We start from the raw sequence: 18,575 nt of genomic DNA, 5'->3' as shown, positions 1-18,575 counted from the left end.
GTTTCTTTGGGTGGGGGTGGTTCATTCCCACTGCGGATGAAATGCTGGTTTAAGTTTTACACATCCTTACCTGGAGTTAGGGAAGTTTTGAGCTCATTCTTGCTAGCTTCTGGAATAAACTTTGGACAGATCATACTGTTGTTAATGCTGGATGACAGCTAACTCAAAAGAAACAAAGTTTAAACAGGGCATTAGTGTGATCTCTGATTTTCTCAGACCCGATCAAAGATACATGGCATTTTGAGGACTAGTTTTACATTTATTAGAGGTACAGATACAGCAATCTGGTATCATCTTCTTGACCTAAATCTAAATAATTAAACTCTGTTGGAAACACAATATAAACACTCAAGTTGTATGTGCCTGTTAGCTGGTCAAAACAGTTTCTATAAAGTTTATTAAGATCTTACAGGCCTTCAAATGTGAGAATTGTCTCATTTCATTCTATCCTTCTCACTGTTAGATTCCTATTTAGACTAGATTCTGAACTTTTTCTGTAGTCAACAGATAGTTATTGAAACCTCCAGAGGGCAACATACGTTTCCTAAGCATTTAAAACAAGCAAGATTAATTCAGTTACTCCCACTAATGAGAGAGAGAGCGCACAAGACCAAGACCAAGAGCAAGAACTTCAGTTTTTACATAGCTCAGATGAGGTGACATGAATATTATCTACTTCAATATTTGGCAACCACATCTATGGGACCAGTAAAGACTTCACCAGACAGATGAAAAAAGAATGTGCCATAGGCTTCCAATTGCTGGAGAACTCCAAACTTAAAAACCAGCATGGTAAATACATGCAAAAAAGTATTTGCAAGATATGTAGAAAAAGGAGGAATTACCATTATTTCTTGGCTCTCTGGAGCTATAAAATTCTAAGCCAAACTAAAGAAAAAATGTTACTGAATATGAATAAAATGAATTCAGAAATGCTAATTTTCCTTACTTGCACACCTGCTTAGCAATTTGGATCTAAGCAAATGCACAAACCTACTAACTACTTAGACATACTTTTTCACCTCCTTTATTAGTACTGTTGTATCTTTTCAAAGTTGTATCTACATCAAAGTAGTATATGTGCAGAAATCAAACACCAAATATAGAATATAACTGCAGGAAAATGGTTTTGTTTATTGATTTCTTGAGTGAATCTCTATGACAATAAAGAGATTGAATGAAGCATTATCTTACAGAAGCACCAGTTTAGGCCACTGATAGGTTTGAGCTTTTTTTTTTTTTTTTTTTTTTTAATGGATTGGAGCCTACTCAATAAAGGAAAAAACCCACAGCAAACTGCAAAGAAAATTGAGGTCCTTGTAAACTCATTTTCTAGTAGATCTGAGTTCCTTACTGCTAACCATGTACATCAAAGGAGGAACTTGGCATCTGTAGTACTCCTGAGATGCATGAAACCCCAGGAAAGAACAAATGAATTGTGTTATCCACCATGTCAAAAAATTGTGGGATAGCTTTATGGTTTTACTGGACCTCTGAGGTTCAGTTGAGTATTTACCTTCATGGAATATCATTGAAGGAATTAAATCAGCCTATTTCATTTTTTCTGGACAGTATACACAGCAGTGAGTGAAAATATGAAAGGGACCAAATATTCTCTGGATTTGAACATGCTATGTGGATTCCATGGAATTCCAAAGAGATCAAAGGAATTTAGAGAATTTTGATTTACACCAAAAAATTCCAATCCAAAATAAAAGAAAGAAAAAAACCCTATCAATTTTATTAAAAAAAATTGATAATAACATGGGGTAAGTTGTAAATGCTTATATTAAAGGTTTTTTTGTTTTAGAAGATGAAATAAGCAGTCCAATTAATTTCAATTATCTTAAAATCAAGTACTTAAAGGTTCTTTCCTTTTTTTTTTTCCAAATGGAGGCTAATATGAGCAGATCATAGTTAAACAGAAGCTAATAGGAAGAGTTATAGTATGACAGGTGGTATGAATTCCATGCTTCTCATGTTAGAACAGAAAAAAAATCACACAATGGACTTTTGCATAATTTAACCTCATAAGGATTTGAAAAAGAAAAAAGGAATGTTTCTTCACATACATAAGAGCTTCATTTCAAGATATTATTGTTTAATCAAAAGTATTTTCTGTTCCACTTTCTAGGAATTTTCATTTTCTAAAAGAAATGATCGTAAAACAAGAATTATTAAAGACCTTCAAGAATTTATCTCAAACCTTCTTTTTTAGAAGAAAAAAAGATGTATATAGCCTTCCATATTATTAAATATTTTGAACAGATAAAGTTATTCTTAAAGGAGTAAAATGAACCAGAATTTCTTTGATATCTATATCCTACATTTGCAGATATCACATTCATAAAACAATGTTTTCTGGTTTTTTGTTTGTGGGCTCCAGAATACAAGGGTGAAAAGAACAAGTAACAAATACCCATGCAAAGATGATCTATTGTGGACCTTACTGCTATCAGTCAATTGCTCTACAGGAAGTATTTCCAGAACCTCAGAAAAGACCAAATATGTGAAATCACTCTTTTGATCCCTTCCCCAAACTTTTGATTCTACACAAAGCAGAAAGTGACCCATTGTGTTAAATCCACAACAGTTCACCCTGACAGCACACAACAAGAAGATACCCCATCAATCTGGACCTTAAATCTGATGGAAGATATAAAGCTTAGATAAGTACTGTGTTTGTACAAGTACAGAGATACAGATTTTGCAGAAGTGCTATATGATGCAGTGATATTTCAGAGAGGGTTGAACACTTTCAGAAGTCCAAATAGTTAAAGTCTATTTCAGAGAATCAGAGTGGTTGAGGTTGGAAGGGACCTCTGGAGGTCATCTGGTCTAACTCCCCTGCTCAAGCAGGGCCACCTAGAACCAGTTGCTCAGGAACATTTTGTGGTAGGTTGACCTTGGCTGGCTACCAGCTGCCCACCAAGCCACTCTGCCACTCCCCCTCCTCAAATGGGCAGGGGAGCAAAATATGACAAAAATTATCTTGGTCAAGATAAGGACATGGAGATCACTTACCAATTACCGTCGCAGGCAAAACAGACTGAGCTTGAGGAAATTAATTTAATTTATTGCCAGTCAAATCAGAGTAGGGTAATGAGAAATAAGAACAAATTTAAGAAACGCCTTCCCCCCACCCCTCCCTTCTTCCCAGGCTCAACTTCATTCTTGACTTCTCTACCTCCTTCCTCTGAGCAGTGCAGGGGGATGGGGAATGGGGGTTGCAGTCATTTCATAATGCTTTGCCTCTGCCGCTCATTCCTCCTCATGATCTTCTCTTGCTTGAGTGTGGGGCCCCACCCATGGGATATAGTCCTTCATGAAGTTCTCCAACATGGGTCCTTCCCACAGGCTGCAGTTCTTCAAGAACTGCTCCAGTGTGAGTCCTTTCCATGGGGTGCAGATCTTCAAGAAAGGACTGCTCCAGCACAGGTTCCCCATGGGGCCAGAAGTCTTGCCAGCAAACCTGCTCCAGCGTGGGCTCCTCTTCACAGGCCACAGTTCCTGCCAGGAACCTCCTCCAGCATGGGCTGTCCATGAGGTCACAGCTTCCTTCAAGGCACAGCCACCTGCTCCAACATGTGGTCCTTCATGAGCTGCAAGGTAGATATCTGCTCCACTGTGGACCTTCATGGACTGCAGGGGGACAACCAGTGTCACCATGGTCTTCGATATGGGCTGCAGAGGAATCTCCAGGAGATGCCTGGAGCACCTCCTCCCCCTCCTTCACTGACCTTGGTGTCTGCCGAGCGGTTTCTCTCACATATTCCCACTCCTTTCTCTCAGCTGCTGTTGCGGAGCATGTTTTACCCCTTCTTAAAAATGTTATCCCAAAGGCACAACCAACATTGCTGATTGGCTCAGTTTCCGCCAGTGGTGGGTCTGTCTTGGAGCTGGCTGGAACTGGCTCTGTCAGACATGGGGGCAGTTCCTGGTGTCTTCGCACAGAAGCCACCCTTGCAGCCCCCCCCCCCCCCCCCAACCTTGCAATGTAAACCCAATATACGTGTCCAGATGGCTTTTGAAAATTTCCAAGGAGAGAGATCCACGACCGCTCTGGGCAGCCTGTGCCAGTGCTCCGTCACCCTCACAGTAAAAAAGTGTTTCCTGATGTTCAGAGGGAACCTCCTGTGTTTCAGTTTGTGCCCATTGCCTCTGGTCCTGAAAGAGCCTGGCTCTGTCTTCTTTGCACCCTCCCTTCAGGTAGTCGTATACACTGATAAGATTCCCCTGGAGCCTTCTCTTCTCAAGGCTGGACAGTCCCATCTCTCTCAGTCTTTCCTCATACAAGAGATGCTCCAGTCCCTTAATCATCCTTGTGGCCCTTCGCTGGATTCTCTCCAATATGTCCACGTCTCTCCTTTACTGGGGAGCCCAGAACTGGGCTCAGCACTCCAGGTGTGGCCTCACCAGTGCTGAGTAGAGAAGGATCACCACCCTTGGTTTGCTGGCAATGCTTTGCCTAATGAGCCAGACTGGGGAGACAGCTGAACAATGTTTTCATCGTAATTTTTTCTAATGAAAGGTTCTAATGTGAGCTAATAGAGCATTTGCAGAAAATGAATGTTATTATGCTAAAATTGATAAATTTTAGATACTGTACTAGTTACCTGGCTGTGAATATGTCAGGATGGATGGATGTCATTTTCTGACCTCCAGATTGTCAAAAAAAGTGGCACAGGACATTATGATTTTTTTAAAAAGTGTGTTAGGATGAAAAAACCCTGCACCTGTACAGTAGAAAGAATTTGTTTCAGTTTTTAATTTAAGTTTTAATCTTACATCTTAATTATCATACAAAACCTGTTAGTCAGCAATAAGAAAACTGTTGAGGATGTGATCCAAAAAGTTTCCAGAAGCAGATGACAAGCTGTCATTTTATCTAAAAAGTATTTTCCAGAACAGGAATTTTTCCATTGTTTCGATTCTATGATTTTTTAAGCTGTGGATTCTGGGACTTGTTTGAAGACCAATGAGTCTTCAGTTGACTTCTGTATATCGCATTTAGGACCACAGTATCATAACAGTTAACATCCATTTAGTGTGTAGAATGTAAGACAGATTTTTTTTGCTACATCAGTAAGGCATTTTATTGAAACTACTGTATAGTAGCTGGAAGTGGCAGAGAATAATAATAAGGTTGTGGAGAATTTCAAATGGGTTGTTTTTCTTTTTTTTTTAAAAATAATTCGAGTATTGAGCTAAAAAATCATAAGCTATATTTACATTAATGTTACCGATTCACCAACACTTCTTTACGGTCCTAAGAACACCAGCCCAGCAAAATATTGAAAATCAATGCTCTTTTCCTTATGTTATTCTAGGATCAAAGATACAAGTAAAAATTAGTACAAATTTAGAAGAGTTTTTCCAAAGGTTCTCCTAATGTAATTCTAGGTGCTGAACTTATCATTCTCATCAGTAAAACACAAAAGCTTTTATTGTTAGCTGCTAAGATTTCATATTGCTGACAAATTCTCCTGATGAGTGTCTTTAGCTCCTAAATCAGCAAAGGTCCAATGAATGTGCCAGGGACCTCTGCACTCTTTCTGCAACAGAAATGTGAGCTGTGTTCTGATGAAACCTAATTCTTTTGGAAACCAACTGTAAAATGACTCTGTGACAGTAATTCTGTATCATCCTCTGTATATCTGTCACTAGGAAAAGAAAAGATTAAAGCAATGTAGCCAGTTCATGTCTTTTCCCTGTAGAGGTGCGGTGATGTTCAGGCAGGTAAAAATGTGGTATTAAGAGGGTTTTAACCCTTCTATTACTACTGGCCAATGTAACTTGCTTCTTTATCAGAAGGCACAGTTCAGATCACACCCTGCATTAAGACTGAGACTGAATCTTAGCCCTTTGGCACGTTATGTCAGTTTAAACTCGCCACTCTCTCTTCCAGGATGTATTATCTTCTCTATGTATAGAATAACATCTTTTTAGGTTTATGTCACTTGATTTTAGTTGTCTTATCTAAACTAGCTGATTTAGGCTCCCTGTACAGTCAATGTGTACTAATGGTTCCCAAAGGTGCCTTGATAGCAGTTTTAAAAGGCGAATGAATGCTCCTTCAAAGTGTCTTCCTCTTTATTTACTGACTATAGAATAACATACGTAACTAGTTTAACCTAGATCCCTAACTTTTAGATAGTTAAAGATAGTTGGAATAAACACCAGTCTGCTGCCACTAATAGCACCCAATAGTCTGTCAGCAGACAGTACAGTCAATTGTATTTCCTAATATGTTCTGAAAACTTTTCTAATATCAAAAGCGTGTCTGAAAATCTAACTGTGGCAAAAAACAGTGTGGAAAAAAAAAACCCCAACCACAAAACCCCCACAGAAATCCCACAAACAACAAAACCCCCCTAAAATCCTAGAGGGTGTGTGAACAAAACCAGGCTAAGCAGAAATGTGTTCAATATTCCAGTGCACAAACTAAACAGTCACTCAATAATTGCAGGAGTAAACGCACGTATCAGGCTTCCAAAAGCCGTGCTTGTGTCAGGGAGGACACAGCATGGTAAGAGGCGGTGGTCTGAACCATCGTGCCTGCAGAGTTTCAGAAGAAGCACGACTCATGCATGCCTCAAAGCTTACTTAGAAGCAAGCTGTGTGAGAACACGCTTTTTAATTGGAGCTCTAGAGGCCATGGACACATCTTCACCAAACACAGACACAATCTCCTTGGAAAATAAAGTATTCACAGTATTGTTTATGATCACTATTTTTGAACTGTAAATATTTAGCAACCAACCAAATTTTGTGACTGGCTCTTGCATGTGTGGATGAGGGAAGTGGGACTGACCGTATCTGCAAATGCAGCCAAGCAAGCACACTGGGACTCACTGATTTGTATATAAGACATATGTGTCTCAGGCATATAATGGTAGTAAATTAGAGGAAAATGGTTGAATTGCTTGCAACTGGAAAATCAGGCAGATATTGGGCTTCTTCCATTCTAAGTTTACAGTTGTTCATTTTATATAAATCCTTAATGTAGAGAATAATCAAGGGGGGGAAAAACCACAAAATTCTGTCTTTGTTAGCTGTGACTCTTTGATGGAAATAGATATGATAGTGAAAGGGGCGTATATTACATACAAGAACCTTCTTAGAAATCTTTGCTGGCAAAATTTTTGTGTGTTTGTGGTTAGAGTATTTTTAATTTTTTACCATGGAATTTTGGAGATGGACACTTCAAGAGGAGCTGTGAGATGACAAGGAAAATGCTGCGATTGCTTCCTGCTCTTCTTGGTGACTTCCAGAGCATGAAACAAAAAGCCAGAATGCAGCTATAGTTTTAGGTGCCATCAGCTCTCAGTATGACATAGTATCTAATTCTTGCTCAGCATGTGTGTACCTTTTTTTAAATTTTGGTTTAGGCAGAGAGATAGAATAGTTTCCACTATTTTTATATCATTGAATGTTTGAGCTTTAATGACTATTGAGATCGTCACATAAAATCACCGTTTTCTGTGTCACTTTCTAATACATCTGGATTGCAGTTAGACGTCAGCCTAGGCTTTCAATGTCCTTTTTACCTCTGATATGACCATGACCAATATGATAGAACCTTGTAATATCAATAGGTGAAATGACATCTTTCTGGGATACCCTTTAACTATGTTAATACATTATTTCAAAGGACTGCTTGAAAAGTTAGACAGTTTGTTGCCTAAAGGCAGTATATTCCAGCAAGTTTGTGTGCAGTAAACAGCCTAGTTATTTTTCATTAGGATATCTACAGAAACAAAGATGATTAGAAATAAAATACAAGTCATACATTATCTGCATTTTGGTGGGGGTTTTTTTCCCATGAATATTTCAGGTTCTGTAGCTTAGTAGTACACAGTGCTCTTTTATCATTTGTTGTTTCTGTTAAACTACGTGAAAATGTACTTTGTGTTTCTATATTGGCTTACAGTCTGCAATGACTTACAAAGAAGTGCAAAAATGTAAATTATTTGAATAGTTAGATCCTTCTATTTTGTTTTGATCCAATGCCTGTTTCCACACTCTCAATTTTTTTCATGGTGGGAGAGAGTCCAAGTACAGAACATGTATCAACAGGCATAATAGTGAGACTCATTTCTAAAATATGATTGAATTCAGCATGATAAGTTATCCTTTAAATGCTGTTGTGCATTTTTATTGCCTAGTTAAGCAGTAAAATGAATGTGTCATTGGTTATGGATATAAATATATCTCAGCATGTTTTAGCTAGTATGTCAGGAAGGAAAATACTGCTTAGAATCTGCGGTTTTCACATAGGAAAAAAACATATAAACCCAGATTGTGTAGCTGTGACTATTTAAAGGAACTTTCAGCAGTAATGCTATGCAAACCAGAGGAAAAATGATTCAAAGACAATGCTTACATGATGAATGTAATGCATACTTGTGATGTGTAATAAATTAAACATATTCTACTCAGGATGGTCATATATAGGACTATAGAGTTGTATATAACCATGGAGGGATCATGGACCATACAGAGCTGTATAAGATTAGAGGGATCATATAGTACTTAAAAGGACTAGATATTAGAAATATATTTCAATTTTTTCTATCCACAAAATCTGTATGGAAGAATATCTTCCATATCCATTAAATACAGCAAATATTCAACATTTCTTTAAAAAATTACCTTCTATCTAATAACACCTTTCCTGGAAACTAGTGGTTAACTAACATAAAGCTTAGCCTGCAAAATGTGATTATAAGAACTGGAGTATAATGAAGGAGAAGGAACTATCAGCAAAGTTGTTGCAAATATGAAGGTCTAAGCAAATGTAAGGAAACTATAAAAATGTCTTTTGTTGAATCTGCTCACAATCAAAAAGCCAAGCTACTGGACATGAAAGTGATTCTAAGAGACTGAAACAAATAGTAAACTTTAACTACATATGATTTGGGGACTGTATTTAATTCATACTAATCAACTAGTTTGAGAGCCAGTACCTGTAATAAGACTAATAGCAAGGCAGGGCTAGTATTTACTTATGTCCTCTAGGATGGATGGACAAGTAAGTACTGTATGTAGAATGTATAAACTAGCAAGAGGTAGGTAATATATCATAAATTCAGTATCACCATTAAGACCATGACTTTTGTGACTAATAAAATGACAAATTTAAGTTCCCAAGCTCATGTTTTGAAGGTATTTTGAAAGAATTAGTGTACTGATATGCCTTATGCTAATTTAAAAAAGCCCCCCTCATGGCTGCCTTCAGCCAGTGTTCACAATGGGAGCAGTGCAGCCATCTCGGCTCGCACCCACCTCCTTCAGAACCTGCTGGGCTGAACCTGCAAGACCAGCTAATACCAGAGCATCCAAGGTGTTTCTAACACCTACAGCTAGATTTATTAGAGCAGAAATTGAAACCAGTTACATTTTTAGGGAAAAAGAAGCTCAAAACAAGACAGAATAGAAACAAAAGACTTCTTGGTAACAAGCACTCCCACACCCTCGGTGTCCGTGAAATCTCTCAGATTAGCAACATTTAGTAGCTTCCTGCTTGAAACAGACTTTGCACAATCACTTTGCTTCCCCAGGAAAAAATCTCCCAAATCATCTCCAAGACCAGTCTACGTGTCTGCTCCCCATCAGTGCTGGGGCGTCCCTGCTATCTGTGTCTGCCTCTCCCTCCACAACCTCGGCTTTCTTGTAGGCTCTTCTCCCATAGGCATATGCTCAACTGCTCTCAGAAAAAGATCAAACTTCTACTCCTTCCAAAAGGACATTTACCCTATGTGGGCAGCGAGGAAGGACAACAGGAAAACCTCCGTCATCCTTGTTCAGACCCAGCGTTTAAACAGAGTCGTCGTTAACTTGCAAAGTATGAACAAACAGGTAAACCTGATTCTGCATGACTGTAAACCTGCCATTTAATTTCAGTTAGGGAGTTATGAAACAGGATATGTTAACTATTAGAAATAGAATAGAATAAAATAAAAAGTTGAATAGTAGTTTAGTAACAAATGACACTAACATGCAACCTGTGTCAATTTAACATTCTACAAGCAAACTTTAAAAAGAAACAACTTGATTGCCAAGTCTCCCGTAAATGTATTTTTTTAAGCTTTTTTTAATTAAGACCAAACCATACAATATAATATCTTATTACATTGTGTAAAGCAATATATTTCATATTATTATGATAATAAAGAGATTTTATCATAGAGATTACATTCCTCTGACCCTGAATGTCTGCTCAGGCAGATGTTCCCACCTGCAGATGTCCAAGATTTTTTTGACGCTTAATCGGTTCACCTAAGTAAATTTCTTACAACATTAATTCCTCATTAGTGGTTTTTTAATGTTCTTTACTTTTTACTTTTCCTGTTCATTCTTTTTTTTATATTTATTCTGTACCAGTATAATCATATTTGAATGCATTTTATATAATTGTTGCACATAAATTTGCCATCATCTTTATTGCATTATTCTTTATTTGCTCATTGTATGGCATAATTAAATTAATAGATAAAGTTATTGCCTCTATTGACATAAAGCTTAATCTTTTTACATCCGTTTCTTTGATTCTTATGATTTCATAGCTAATGTTTGGAGATCAGTGCATTACATCAGTAAGTACATTTTCAGGGATGTTACTTGAAAGCTTCTTTTGAAAAGGCAGCACTACAGCCCCTTTGCTGGTTTGTTAGCAGTGATATTCTCATTACATTTAAATACAATCATAATGTTAATTTGTAAAAGATCTTTTCCTGATGCAGAAAAGCAGTCAGACTTATAGCTATATGCCATGTGGCAGGGGGGTTGGAACTAGATGATCTTTAAGGTCCCTTCCAACTCAAAGCATTCTATGATTCTATAATTCTATGATAATACTTTTCCAGATAGCTCATTATACCAAAACTATCTTAGTTATTATTGCTATTTTTAAAAATTTTAGGAACAAAATGCCATTCACTCTGAGATATTCCACCAAAAGCAGTATGATTAAAATTCTTATTCCTGAAGTATTTGCTGACAAGATGTTTTAATTAGAGCAGCAACAAGCTATTCAGCTATATTTGGATATAACACTAGTTTAATTCACACTTCTCTGCTAAATAAACCCAAAACAGCAGTCTGTGAAATTAAAATACTGGACACCTATGTTTTTGCTTAGTATCAGCTTGTATTTTAACATTTTAACCTGCTGAATATAAAAATTGAAAGGAAAGGTGTAAACTAATCTGGAAGGAAGCAGCTGATTCATGACAGGACAGTTCCAATTTTAAGCAGGTGTAGAACCAACAAATGAACCTAACTATTGCTATGAAAATAATTTGCAATGAATAATTTATCTAACACATTTAGCCTATTTTTGGATTTTGTTTTTCTTTGGAGAAGACACATAATAAATTATGAATTCAGCTGTTTTAAGATATTCGTAATTATTTTTACTTCCAGTCTTTGACTTGATTAAAATTGTTCCCTGGGAATACTTACCATTTTTATCATGTTTGTTATAATTTCTCAGAGATATCATAAAAAGTTTCTTTGTCCAGTTGATAGGTATCTAAACATTTCTTGCTGCAGTTTGAATTCTAAAATTCATCTTTTGCATAGTGCTGGATCTGTTATATTTAGTCAAAAGAATATTCATATAAAAGAAAGTGGAAAAGTATAAGTCTAACTGATGTAAATATATATAAAAAGTGGATTTGCATGAACATTTACAGTAATCTTCATACAGTTCTTATCAGTCCTGAAGACACTGTTAAAGGTAGAAAATAGAATTTGGAAATAGGATTGGGAACAATAGGTTTGGAAAAACTTTTCTTCAATAGTGCAATATGAGGCTTTTTTTTCATGTTTGAATCTTCCTTTACTGTGTTTTTCAGCACTACAATTTCAATCTTTCATTGCTGAAGGTAAATTATTTTTTCTTTTGTAATTCTAAAATGCAACCAAATGAATAACTTTGTTGCCAAAAGAGAAGCTGGAGGGCTGACTCTGATTTCAGCTGCTTCCTACTGACATCAAACTAAAACCATATTTTCTCTTGCTGAGAAGTAAACTGGGAGGCAGGTGTCCCACTGTGCCCCATAAAGTTTGTTAATGATGACCTCTCTGTTAAAGCTGACCACTGTTTTTTAGCCAAAATTTCTAAATAGCCTAAGCAATTTCTTTGAATGGAAAAAATGTGCATTGATATTGCACATTGGTAAATCCCTCAATATTGCAACCCTCAGAAGTAGGTCAATGTTGTTTCCCAATGGGACGCGCTCTAGCAGTTCATTTGTAGTCTTGTCTAAGTGGAGGTATGAGTGCAAGAAAAAAATATGTGAACACACATACAGAAGATAATGATTAATTAATTCAGCAGAGATATTGATAAAACATCAGGTCAACTAGCAGACCATTTAGGCTGACTGTTTAGCATTTAGTCTCTGCCATGTAGTTGAGTTGAAATACATTATTACATTTGCTTAAGTGGATAGAAGAGAAAAAGAAAATTGTCTATACTGTTCTTTACTCCAGAAAACTACATTTATCAAACAATTTCCACTTTTTTATTACTTTATAAAATAGACTATTATTTCTGAGGTTTTTTACCTGACCTCTCTATTCTGCATGCTTAGAAAACTTCATAAAATCATCAATACTTTCATATTTGCATATATTGGCTTGTAAGCCTCCTACTTGTACTGTACTTTGTTTGTAAATGGCTCCATATTTTTATAGAATACAATGACAAAAATTACTATCTAAGAAATGCAGATTAAAAAATGGGAACATTGTGGCAAACGATGAGAAAATCTGCAGGTGATATGTGAGCTCAATTTTCAGTTTGATGAAGTTCTATTGTATAAAGAAGGAACAATTATGTCCCTCTTTACAAAGAGTTCTACATTTCTAAAATGAATAACCTTTGAGGCTGAATGAAAAGCTGAACATCTTTACGAGTGTACATGATTTTACCCAAGAAAAATAGGTCATGGGTGTTATTTTTCTATCATCTAAAAGTGATATTTTAATTCAGAATTATTAGAATTAAAATAGCTTTACCCTGCTCTGTCTGTCATCTTACAGTGCAGCTCAAAATTTTGATAGCTGTGAATCAGGGACTTGATCTTATTATTTCAAAGGCAGATCTAGAGCACAAAGCAGAAGATAAAAAATAAAGGAAGGAAAAACATAAAATAGGTTGGAGATGGAGAGAAGCAGAAAATGTACTTTGATTAATTGAAAGGTTAATTACTGAAAGACTTCCTCTGTGCAGCATACTAGTAATTAGAAAGTCTGAGTGATGTGTGATTTCATTTAACACTATCCAAAAAGCCAACATGACATAGCAAACTGCTTGATTCTTCTTGTGTTTGTGAAACATATAACTTGGTATTTTATTTTACTCTGGAGGAAAAGAAAGCTCCTTTTCCTTTTTTTTTTTTTTTTGTCTTTTCAGTAGACAAAAAATGAGGTACAAAAATGGGAGATTGGTAGGGATAAGACCAATTAGACACCACAGGCTAGTGTTCTCATCCACCACTGCCACCTTAGCTCTGATGTGTGAAGCACACTGGGCACAGGACAGAACTGTGCTGTGCAATAGGATTTCTGGTCACCTCAAGAGGAATCTTGACACCATAGGTGTCTTTTACAAAGTATCAAGTCTCCCTGAAAGTTAAATTTCTTTTTCAAAATTTTGAGAAAATTGTTGTTCTTATAAGAATGGAAAGCAGAATGTTAAAAATGTTCCACAAGAATAGGATTTCTGGTAGAGCACCAGACTGTCCTGCTTACGTCCCACCAGAAACTCCTCACTCCTTCTGACTCTTGGAAATACTCTCAGCAAACCAGCATCAGCACACATGGGAAGCTACTGACAAAAAGAAAAATGTGTGCAGAGCCCAGAAACTGCATCAACTTTGGAACCTCCTGGGTATAGCTCAGGGACTGGAGGAGTGTCAATTCCTGATTTCCAAGGAGCTACAGAAATGGACAGAAAGGAGACAATATTGGATAATGAATTTGCGGGAGTCTGCCACTGGAAGATCATGAGATTCAAGTCCCCATTGTTGGTGGAAGTGTAAATTTAACAAGGAGTTTTGATGGGAAATGTTTTTTATAGGGTAATCAAAAAGATAGACTGGAGTTACTACTGTAGTATCAGATTTGGCCAAGGCATAAAACCAAGAATTAACTCCTGTGTCACTACCTCCCACACTTTGAGCCCTGAAGGCAGTACCCTGAAGCTGGCTGACAGTAATGTCAACAGAATTGGCAATGCTTTCAACCATTAGGAAAGAATTCATCCTATGGTTTTAGTCACCTAAGCGTTAGTCATGTAATCTAAGCTACTTACATAGGTACTTATTATAAAGTAATTAAACCCATGCTAAGATAACTATTTAAGAAAGGTACTCTGAATAGGCAAACTGTCTCTCTCCATTTATTCCACTTTTGCAAGACTAAAGTTAGGTGAGATTACTCCTGTCTTTAGAGACTCAGCATAATTTTTGAGGGGTCTAGACAAGCAGAACCATTTTCTCCAAATTTTATTTTAAGCAGGTTGATAAAATCCCATCACGGTAGTAAATGAAAGAACATGGAAGTAACAAATGCATGGCAAGCAGCATGATTGAAGTAGGAGGAGAAAATGCAAAATCTTCCCAGTAGTATACAATTAATTTATCAAGGATGTAAAAATCCACATTGTCACAGACTACTAAGAGAGACAGCTAATTGTACTTCATGGACTTTTAGCATGACCTGTTCTTATGTAATTCCTTTTATTCTTCACTACGCAGTCAGGATACCCATTCCTATGCATGTTGCTACCTGGATAATTCATTAAAATCTACCCTGCACAGGTTAACATTGATTTGAAAACAATGGCTGCCTCTTCAACCCAAGAGTTGCTTCTATTTAACTAACCCATGTTAACTGCAGCTAACAAACGAAGACATAAATCAAGAAGTATGAGGTAGTGCAACAAGGAAGATAAAAGAAAATAACCCTCAACCAAAGTTCACTTAGTCCTCTAGCCTTCGGGACAGAAGTTTTGATACAATTTAGTTTAACATAAGCAAGCCCCAAACACATGGGATAAAAAAAAGTATTGGAAAGGAAGAGGGCATGATCACTTCCCATTCCCCTTCAATCCCCAGATAACAGGGACTAGTCAAAAACTAGAAGTCTGTTAACAGCTTCTCCTGCAGCACACACTGTAACCACCATGGCAACTAGCTGGTTAAGTATCTTTTCCCTGTCGTGGCACAAGATTACAAATGAAGCTATAATTTTCTTTCTCTATTCTTCTATCCATTCTTCTAGCTCCATGTGAGGAACAGCATTCTGCAGAGTAGTGGGATAGCAAGACAAAAAAAAGGAAACTGCATACTGGCAAACAGCTCTGCTTTTGAACAACAAAACTGTGCTGCACAATTTATAAAGCTGTTAAATAAACTTGGATCATTAAATAAAAAATTCAGGCCCTTTATCTGGTCTGAAAAACCACACATATTTTAATCTGAACAGGCATAATATTTTCTACAGTATGTCATTTCTGATGGAGATCACACAAAAGAAATAGGTTAGACTGAGAAATCTCTGCCAACAAGATAAACCTATAGTCACAGACACATCTAATTCCCCAAGCTTTCATCATTAATATTTTATGGCCCTCACTGATCTGCCCAATCTTGAAGAAAGATGTTTCTTTCATTTAAGCAGGCAGGGCACAGTAATAGAATTTATCTGTATCAAAAAGGAGGTAAAATGCGAACTACAATAGAGATGTCACAGCAAAGTATTGAGTTTGCTTACTGTTACATAAAAGACTGATTCCTGCACGGAGTTTTTTATTTGAACGGCAGAAATAGCATTAGCATACAGAAGTATGACAGCATTCCCATTAAGAGAAAAATATGATGAATGCTGTTTGTAGGAGAGTTTTTAATCTCTACCTAAACACTTCATTTTATACAGTCATTCCATAAAGTAACATCCATTTCCCCTGCTGCACATTCCTGTAGGATGTGGCTATTATTTCAAGTTTAACCTATCAACATTTTTGATTTATCAGCATTAAAGAGAATATAAAAAGGAAATTATTCTTTTCCTACAATCACTGATGAATCTCCATAATGCATCCAGGAGCATTTACTAGGGTAAAGACACTTGAGGAGACCATACAGTATAAATAGTTTTGTTGGTGAGTCTGCTTGCATTAGTGATATGTGAAAATACGAGAACAAAAGCACTGTGTTGTGCTCTGAAGTAACTTTAGCAGTTATGCTGAGGTATAGCAGGAATAATGCATTTGCTTATAGCAAAGAGGAAACAATGAATTTACGTAGAAAAAAATAGAGGTATATCAATTATAACTCTGTTAGCACATGCCAGTTATACAAGGCTGATCATGAATCACCCTTTGATGGTAACACAGTGATATGTGAGATTTAGAGACCACCTGAACAATCCCTAGATCCAGTCCCTTGCTTGTCCTGCCTAGGCTGTGCTTTTTGACTCAGGTCACAAGGGCACAACTGTAATTTGCAGCCAGCCCAGAGCAAGCAATGGTGCAACTCCTTATCAGACAAAAATAAGCCATGGAAATAGAGAGACTGAGGTTGTGATATACCTCTCTCTATCACCCACACCTGAGGATTGATCAGCTTTCTCATCATCCCTTTTTAGCACAGTATGTTGGTGTGATATGGAGCAGTTCCTGGAAATCAAGAAGTCTAAAGGCTGTAATTCTCCGGGATGCTTATCCTGATATACAACCCTTGTCATGGCAGCTGACTCCTTTTATCTTTTCTGTTTTACTGAGCCACAGCACTATCACAGTATGATAGAAGTGCTGGCTGGGAGGGATGTCTATGGAGTTCGTGTAGGTCAGTTCCTACACAGAATGGGGCTATGCCCAACACTAGAAAGGCCAGCTGTGCCTTTGTCTAGCCAAGGCTTGACAATTTCCAAGGGCATTCCACAACCTTTCCGGGTAGCCCGTGACAGTGTTGCACTGCCCTTCTAGAGGATTTTTCTTTCCCAAGTGTCTAATCTGAAAATCTCGGGCTATAATCTCTGACATTAGCAGACAGCAGAGAGCTAAAACTACTATTATGTTACCTAACATTAAATATGAAAATTAAATATGAAAAATAAAAAAATAATAAAACCACTTACAACATTTCATTTGTGCCACCAGATGCAGGAACTGAAAACTTCAGTGCAAAGTCATCTCACAACAGCTCATAAGAAAGACATGAAAACTCTCCTAGCAGAATGCCTTACCATTTGAAAGTCCAAGCCAGAAACTGAAAAACAAGAAATGAAAATACACTTTTCAAATCTCACCAACTTTATTAGGAGTGACTGTGGTAATTACTAACATTTTAGTCCAATGGGAAAGACACTCTATTATCTGTAATACAATTAAAATGCAAATAATATTCAGTCATCTATATTTTAGAATCTAATAATTAACACTCAGTATTACCAATGTTCAAGTAAAACCACATCCTCATATCGCATACTCAAAAGTAATTCAAAAGTCACCTCTGGGAAGAAACAAGAAGTGGGAAGGAGAAGACAGAAGGAAGGTAAATCACAGTCTGAAGTGTGCTATCTCTTTCCAGTGACTAGAGTAAAATCTTAGGAAAAGTAGGCTTCTAAATTAGATGCCTTATTTAAATGAATAAAGCCAGCTGAAAATCTGACTGTGAACCTCCAACAAATCAGTAATGTTTTCATCAAAAGTAAGGCAGATGACCCTAATTCTGAAAACATCATTAAACAACTATATAAAGGGGAGAGGGAAGGGAAGGGAAGGGAAGGGAAGGGAAGGGAAGGGAAGGGAAGGGAAGGGAAGGGAAGGGAAGGGAAGGGAAGGGAAGGGAAGGGAAGGGAAGGGAAGGGAAGGGAAGGGAAGGGAAGGGAAGGGAAGGGAAGGGAAGGGAAGGGAAGGGAAGGGAAGGGAAGGGAAGGGAAAGGGAAGGGAAGGATACTGGGATTTGCTTCAGGAGACAACAGCTCTTGCTACAGCTGTGGAAAATGCCCAGTATCTTTGACAAACTGTTAACCTCTTAATCTGGGAAAATTCTAGCAGTTATAGTTTCCTGCTCATTATTACCACTATAATTATGCTAGTAAAATGAAACGAGAAATGTTTCCTGTGCTGAAACAAGAAATTATAGTCTCACCTAAAATTATAGTTTTATAACTTTCCCATGTTGGCATGAACTCAGCACAGGGATGCAGCACTAAGAAATGATTCAGCCTGTCCTTTGCCATAAAATCCTTAGTGATGTTACCTGTTAAACACAAAATTTGAGTAGACAGATAGATTGCTTCTATGATTCATCCACATACTGAAGTACCCTTTGGTCTTTCAGAACAAAATGAAGCCTGAGTAGATAGGAGAGAAAACTTTACAAACAGCAAAGAATATTGCTGAAATAATAAATTCTTTTATTATTGTAGACATAAACTACGGTCAATAGCATATTTGCTTAGACCGTGGGGACCATAACATGGCTATAAAAAGAGAGCTGTTAAATTATAGATGATGATGATGATGACAATAATAATAATAATAATAATAATAA

At 37.0% G+C, this 18,575-nt stretch overlaps 1 protein-coding gene across 5 annotated transcripts in view; it reads right to left on the bottom strand.

The window, feature by feature from the left end:
- MGAT4C (MGAT4 family member C) overlaps positions 1–18,575 on the bottom strand; it is a 426,992-nt gene that overhangs the window by 26,424 nt on the left and 381,993 nt on the right. Inside the window, exon 1 of one of the 5 annotated variants that reach the window (XM_052774724.1) lies at positions 17,155–17,310. The exons of the other annotated variants lie outside the window; for them this stretch is intronic. The gene's annotated coding sequence lies outside the window, so the exon portion shown is untranslated. Of the gene's footprint in view, positions 1–17,154; positions 17,311–18,575 lie in introns of those variants that run through there. 5 annotated transcript variants of the gene reach the window in all.

This window comes from Harpia harpyja, chromosome 23, assembly GCF_026419915.1.
Source record: "Harpia harpyja isolate bHarHar1 chromosome 23, bHarHar1 primary haplotype, whole genome shotgun sequence".
NCBI classification, from domain to species: domain Eukaryota; kingdom Metazoa; phylum Chordata; class Aves; order Accipitriformes; family Accipitridae; genus Harpia; species Harpia harpyja.
Note: the sequence above shows the minus strand (reverse complement) of the source record. Positions and strands in the feature narration are given on the sequence as shown.